Here is a 6,920-nt window from a genome sequence, read left to right on the forward strand (position 1 = left end):
TAGCATTAAAATTGCTGAAAGAAAGTTTATATTGGCCCAAATTACAGTAAATCTTGATAAAGTGTTGCAAGAATGGTTTTTGTTAAAACGATCAGAAGGTATGGCAATTTCTGGGCCGGCGCTTATTGCCAAAGCAAAGTCTTTTACGAGCAAATGAACATTGAATCAGAGGTATTTAGTGATGGATGGCTTAGGAATTTTAAGACCTGCTACAGACAGACAGTTTGTTTTACATTTTTGTCTAGTGTTGACTTTTATTTTCTTTTTAAAACTGTTTCATTTTGATGAATGAAGCATGCTTTTATTTGATAATGAATAAATTATCAAATGTACCTGTTCATCTCTTTCTTTATCTCCTTAAATTTAATTTAAAAGTACTGCCTTGAGAACTGAAAATCAGAAAACTGGACCGACTCCAATCTCCAAGCAGTCCAGATTTTTGACTTTACTGTATCAAAGCCCTGCCTAATTTTAAAACAAGTATTGTTATAATTTTATCGATTAAAATATTTGTGAAAATATAAATTTCGGATAACGGTAGATTAATGTTTAACTATTTAACAAGAACACACTGCTTTTCCACCATAATTGTTTTTGTTAATTGTTGTTTGTGTTCTTTGGGGAAGTGTTTTTTATTTATAATTATACTATACTGAATGCATATTCCAGTGTGAACCCGGATAACATACAGTCTGGTCTTTAATATACGCCGGGTTAATGAATAGAGATATTTGTGGATGTTAAAAATCCTCTATTTTGCTTCCTCCCCAAAAACCTCTTCTGTATGTCCTTATTTCTATCAGATATACCTGTGTGTAGTTCGAGTTTTAAGACCAAATTATTTGGCAAAAATTGGGGGTCTATTCTAAACGGGTAATAGTTTAGGTTGAAAATATTTACCAGTAACTACTAGTAAACAATGGAAACGTATGCACCAACGCTTCCCCAGCTAGCTTGAGTGTCGGTACAGTTGCAGGGCAGATCTCTTACTTATTATCGTGAGCAAGCCCAAAGCAGCCAAATCCATGGTATGGTAGCACAGACTATGTAAAACATAAAGTATTCATTTATTAAAGTGTATTTATAGATACTGTACATAAATTTTTGTTCATTACATTTGAAACATCAATCTTTGTTAATTAAATTTGAAACAAAGAAAACTATTACATTGTATTATTAAAATATTACATCACAAGTATATTTTACCTTAACTGTGACTGAATGAATATATTCGGAAATAATAGTGAGGTGTCGTAATATTTTTGCTGGATGACGACATAGTGAAAGTGGATAATTATGACAAAACAATGACTTTCGCCGTTGTTCAAGATTTTACTGTAATCGCCAATGGTTTTCAGTTAAAAACTGCTGTACTGCATTTCGTATTACAACAATATTCTATCCTATCATTAGCCTTATAATCCCACAACTGAAAACCATTCAGTGCTTGTGACATGTAATATCTTTGAACGAAGAAAGAGAAAGTCATTGCTTGGCCATTTTATCCTACTTTTCCACTGTATTGTGTACATCATTTCAGCAAAATATTACATTTCCATGTTCTCAGAAATAAATGGTAGTTTTATTGAAACGAATGTACAGTATTTAATATTAAAAATGCAAAAAATAGCACAAAAAACAATTAATACACCGTAATGTACTGGCTGGCATCTCCACTGCCCCGCCAGTCACCTCCTCCCCATCCTCCGCCCTCCACATCGTTACTACTGTTGTATTACAATAATATTCTATCCTAATTCACTTGAATAAATACTACGATACCATATTTCTGAATATTTTCATTAAAATCCATCAAAATCATCGCTCTTCAACACCAAAACAGCTCCTCCCAGTCTTCTCCTTGAACAGCTAGAGGTACGTGAATCATTTTCAGTTAAAAATACATCACATGTACATTTTACCTAAACTGTTTGCATGAATATATTTCAGAAATAAATAGTAGTTTTGCTGAAACGTGATGTATTTCAATGTAAAATAGATAAAATAATATGACGCAAACAAAAGACTTTTACCTAACCTTCCGGTGTTCAAGAGATGTTACTGCTTTTATATTAGTTTTCAGTTAAAATACTGTTATATTACAACGATATTCTATTCATACTGTGCTTGATATAATGCATCACGAAATGTATATTTTTTAGAAATGAGACGATTCCAGTGGAAAGTGATAAAATAAAGACAAAAACAATGACTTGCTTTTTTTCACAAAAAGATGTTACTGTAATTGGTTTTCAAGATTTTCAGTAAAATTGTTGCATCACTAAGTGAATTAGGATAGAATATATTAATGAAATAGCGTTTTTAACTGAAAACCATTGAAAGCGATATGTAACATCTTTTGAACGGAGAAGCGAAAGTCAGTTGTTGTCACTTTCCACGTATTGTAAGTACGCTATTTCAGCAAAATATTACATTTCATATTCTCAGAAATAATAGTAGTTTTGTTGAACGTGATTGTATTTCAATGTAAATTAGGATAAACTACATGAAAACAAAAGACTTACCTAAATTTACGTCTGATATGTTACTCGTTTTTAATAGTTTTCGGTTAAAATACTGTTATACTAGGTGATATTCTATTCATACTGTGCTTTGATATAATACATTCATGGAAATGTAATATTTTTGCAACCATAATGTTGATGTCAACACAAGCGTGGTTAAGCGAGACTGACTGAGTGAGGGAGAGCTATGCGTGGTGTGTGAGGTTGGGGAGTGCGGTTGTGTCCTGTGTTCGTGTCGCTGGCTGGTTGAATGGTACGCGATTTGAATGTATTAATAACTTAATCTACAGAATATCTTCCGGGCAATCCGCAGATTTGCAAATCCGTATAAACCCTGATATGTTAAGGGCCGATTGTACTTCCAACTTCCTACTCGGGCGACTATTGAGCAGTGGGCATGATCAAGAGTGGACACGCGTCGTGATGTATGTTCATCACAGAATCGTTGTAAGAAGATTAGGTAAAAAGATTGTTAAATACTGACATTATATAACTGAACGGGGGCCTTAGGGAATTGGGTCAGGTTACTTAGAGTAGGTTAAATATGATAAGTTAAATACTGACTACATTACATATCCAATTGCGGTTAGATTAGGCTTTTTTCTGTGTACATAAAACAGTAAAACATTTTTTCATGCATAATTTTGCTGTTTTATTTACTGGAGGATGTTGATTTTTGAAAGAAAAACTAATGTTTGACCATGATTGAAAACATTATTATTTTTTTTTCCCTAGAAAAACTATCTCCAATAAAAAACAGTAAAATTGCAGAGAAGTACAGCAACCAAAGAATCTAATAAAAATAATTGTTTTCTGATGATTTTTGTGATTGGTTCAAATCTGACATTCATTGGTAATTTGCATTGTCACACCGTTCATTTTAGCAAGTAAAAAATATATTTTTTTATTTGTGTGTGTTTAGACCGAAAATGACCTTTTTACGGAAATTAGCCTTTTGTTTTGCAATTTTTTTTTTGACGCTTCCAAAAAAAGTGGCTAAGCGACTAAAAAATACACAAAAACACTGAAAAACCTAACCTAACCTAACTTAACTGACTCTCACCATATATGAATCAACTATTTCTTACCTTATTGGCCTGGTTCTGTCTGTCGTTGATTCTGGGATTCTTACACAACGCCACTATGATGGTCTTTAAGATATTTACATTTCAGTCTTGCTTTAGTACACTTTACTGAGGTTGGAAGAACATGCCATCGAAAAATGTCTATAGTTTCTATGTTTTTTTCCAAAACTCTGCAATCAGCTCCATATACTTTGTGACATCCATCTAAACTTCCATGGTCGGAACTGAACTTGAATTTCAAAATATGAGACCCAAAATAAACTCGATTTTGATTGGGCCAAATATACTCTGAATTAAACCCAAAATCATTTTAATTGGTTCCAAAAGCAAAATCGTTTTTGACTGGCCGTGAAGTGTAATGAAAGACGCATGCGCCGTATGATTTATGAAGGAGACGCGAGATGGGAGAGTTGGGGTGAGAGGCAGACGATAATGGCGGAGGTTAATGGAAGAAAATTGAATTTTTGGGAGTTATCTCCGTTATTATACAATTCCGCCGTAATGTAATAGATGAAAATTATCTTATAATTAGAAGTCTTATTCGAATATGATAATAGATGTAGGAATGACGTGTGTCAACGCAAAAACCCATTCATTTTATCGGAAATCACTTTGTTTGATTTATCCCTCCCCAACAATAATGGGGAAAGCGTGAAATTGGTTCTGGGTGGGGAGAGCCACGAATCATTTGTGGTAAAAACGAATTCAAAATTGTCCGAATCGCAACAAGAATACATCAGAAGAACACATTACACAGCAGAAATTGTTGCTATTTACGAAAAAAAAAAATAATAGTTCTATCATTGTGTGTTCCTGGTACTCTGTGCTTGCTAACTTATACAATATATCCGCTAGACCTTACCTAACCCCCCAGGACCCCAGACGCTATGTAATAACCCAGAGTCGTGCGTCAGCCTCCACGAATATAAATAGCCATTACAGTATTAGCGACGGCATTTAACACACACAATTTGAGATACAGCATTGGAGCAATAGGTGCCCGATTTTTTTTTTTAATTCAATAACTTCTCTTATTTAATTTGGGGGGAAGTGTAACAAAAGATACTTTAGAAAAAATAGTTCTATCGACTGAGTGTAGTGAATTTCGGAAATCTGTGGTTGCTGTTTACTGCAACATTACCCAAAAAAAGCAAAATTCATGAAAAAAATTGCTGTGAAATCGCTACAGCACTTAAGTAAATTTATCATATTTGATGGAAACTCTATAGAAGAAAAGTGTCTTGAATTGACTGAACTACTGATTCCAAAGCTTAAAATCCTATAATTCGCCTTCATGACCGGAGACGATAAGAACACCAGATTTCTATATTGCTGGTGCCAAGAAGTTTCCATTAAAATTTACGTTATTTACCACAAAAGAATAAAAATAATACTTTACCCAAAGTAAGATGCACCACACGTGCGTCCACACGATGTAAACAATGGCTAAGCTGAACACTACGTTACTACGAGCTTAAAACTTTTCGTGGGTTGAAACAATATTTTGATCCTTGGCCTGCTCTTATGTACTTAATAAAAGTTAAGCCTGAGGGAAATAGCATGTAATGGGTAGTAACAGAGGCTAAGTGTCCAATTTTGTCACCACATCATCCTTAGATCCTTGTTAGTTATTATGAGATTGAGTAAATTGGGCGTCGGTTCACATCTAGTGTATGATCTTAAAATTATATGCTTATATAGGAAGTTGTCTCTTAGAGTTTCTGCAAATAAGAGCTGCGGGTTATTAAAGCAGGCCATTTGGTGCAATTTTATTTATTCCAAATTATGTCGGCCGTAACTGAAGTCCCCAAAGACAGATATTCCTTGACAATGGTATTACACAAGAACGCAAGAATGGAGGAAACTGCAGCGGGCCTCATGGCTCCATACTGGGCAGTCCCATTTGTACCCAACTCCTATTGCTCCATATCCGTCCAACCTATGTTTAGCTATCTCTAGCGTATTCGAGTTAATGATGGTATTTGTAACTTGTTCCACTCGTCCACTACTCTATTTCCAAACCAATGTTTACCTCTTTTTGCCTAAATCTAAATTTGTCTAATTTAAATCATTGTTACTTTTACTTTTTACTTTTATCCCTTCGCCACTGATCGCCTTGTTAGCCGCTTGGGCGATCGGTCACGTCTCTTTCCTTTTTTATATTTCACCAGATGCTGGTCTCGCTAGCCGCCCGGGCGATCGGTCACCTCTGTCACGCACTGTTGGTACAATACTGGGCATGCACCAGCTCCTGAATGTACCTGAACCTGCCCTGTTGGTCAAGTCTTCTTGAAAGAGCTCACACTGGTGCCGTCACAACACTCTCTGGTAGATTATCCAAGAGTTTACAACCCCTACCCGAAAAGTTTGCCCTCACGGTTTCTGACTTGCGGCTTCTTCAATCTTGAGCTATGACCTTGTGGGGCGAGCGTCCGCCAGTCATAAGTGACACTCAACTGAGTAGTGCTGAGATGCTTATAAACCTCAACTAGGTCCCCTTGCCCGTCTGTAGTATGCTAAGCAAGTTCAGGCGCTCCAATCTCTCAGGGGTAGCTGAGGTGCGAAGTGCAGGCACCAGTTTGCGGCCCTCTTGAACATTTTCAACCAACTGACAGTCCCTAGCATATCTCGGGGACCAGATGGGGTGACAGTACTCCAGATGGGGAAGCACTTCACCTCCGAAGATCGTCACGAGGACGGACCGTCTAGATATCTGGAGTTCGCTCCTCGTTGGATAGTTTGAGTACCTTTGTAATGTTCCTTTGTTCAGCCCTGACTTTCATTTATACACTTTGTAGCGTGCTGTATGTGGCCAGTTGTCAAATTTCTCTATGTTTGTCTATTTTCTTTGATAGTGTAGGGTTACGTGATATTATGTTGTCTAGCACTCAGGATGGATGGATGGAAACTCTTAAGGTGGTGGTTTTTATATAATATAAGTTATATGAAAGACAGTCTGGTGCTGAGATGCCGTGTGGTGAGGAGCTGCTCAGTAGACACGTTCGGTGAGTAGCGTGCTGAAGGAGGTAGGTGTGCAGGAGCTTCGTTAGAGGAGATGTTGCCTGTTGCTGTCCTCCAGGTTGAATGAGAGCTGGACAGGGAGAGCTTGCTTGGAGGAGGCGTGTTCAGGAACGTAGAGTAGAATGAATCTTAATGGAGAGACAGAGCTTATATACACAGCAGCCGGAAGTAAACCTGTGGAACTCGCCGGTTTTCGACCCCCCACCCCACCCCGTGTTGCTAGGATACGGTAGCAGATGGTGACGCCCCCTGGGCCGCCTCGTTTGGTTGTTAGGATACTGTCGCATTG

At 37.0% G+C, this 6,920-nt stretch overlaps 1 protein-coding gene across 2 annotated transcripts in view; it reads right to left on the reverse strand.

Annotated features, from left to right (window-relative positions):
* Positions 1 to 5,133, reverse strand: part of LOC121859236 (probable ATP-dependent RNA helicase DDX27) — a 93,063-nt gene extending 87,930 nt beyond the window's left edge. For both annotated transcript variants that reach the window (XM_042355972.1, XM_042355971.1), the window contains exon 1: positions 5,010 to 5,133. The gene's annotated coding sequence lies outside the window, so the exon portion shown is untranslated. The remainder of the gene's footprint in view (positions 1 to 5,009) is intronic.
* Positions 5,134 to 6,920: the final 1,787 nt, after the last annotated feature.

The sequence above is a fragment of the Homarus americanus genome, unplaced genomic scaffold (assembly GCF_018991925.1).
Source record: "Homarus americanus isolate GMGI-L3 unplaced genomic scaffold, GMGI_Hamer_2.0 scaffold36188, whole genome shotgun sequence".
In the NCBI taxonomy this organism is placed as follows: Eukaryota; Metazoa; Arthropoda; class Malacostraca; order Decapoda; family Nephropidae; genus Homarus; species Homarus americanus.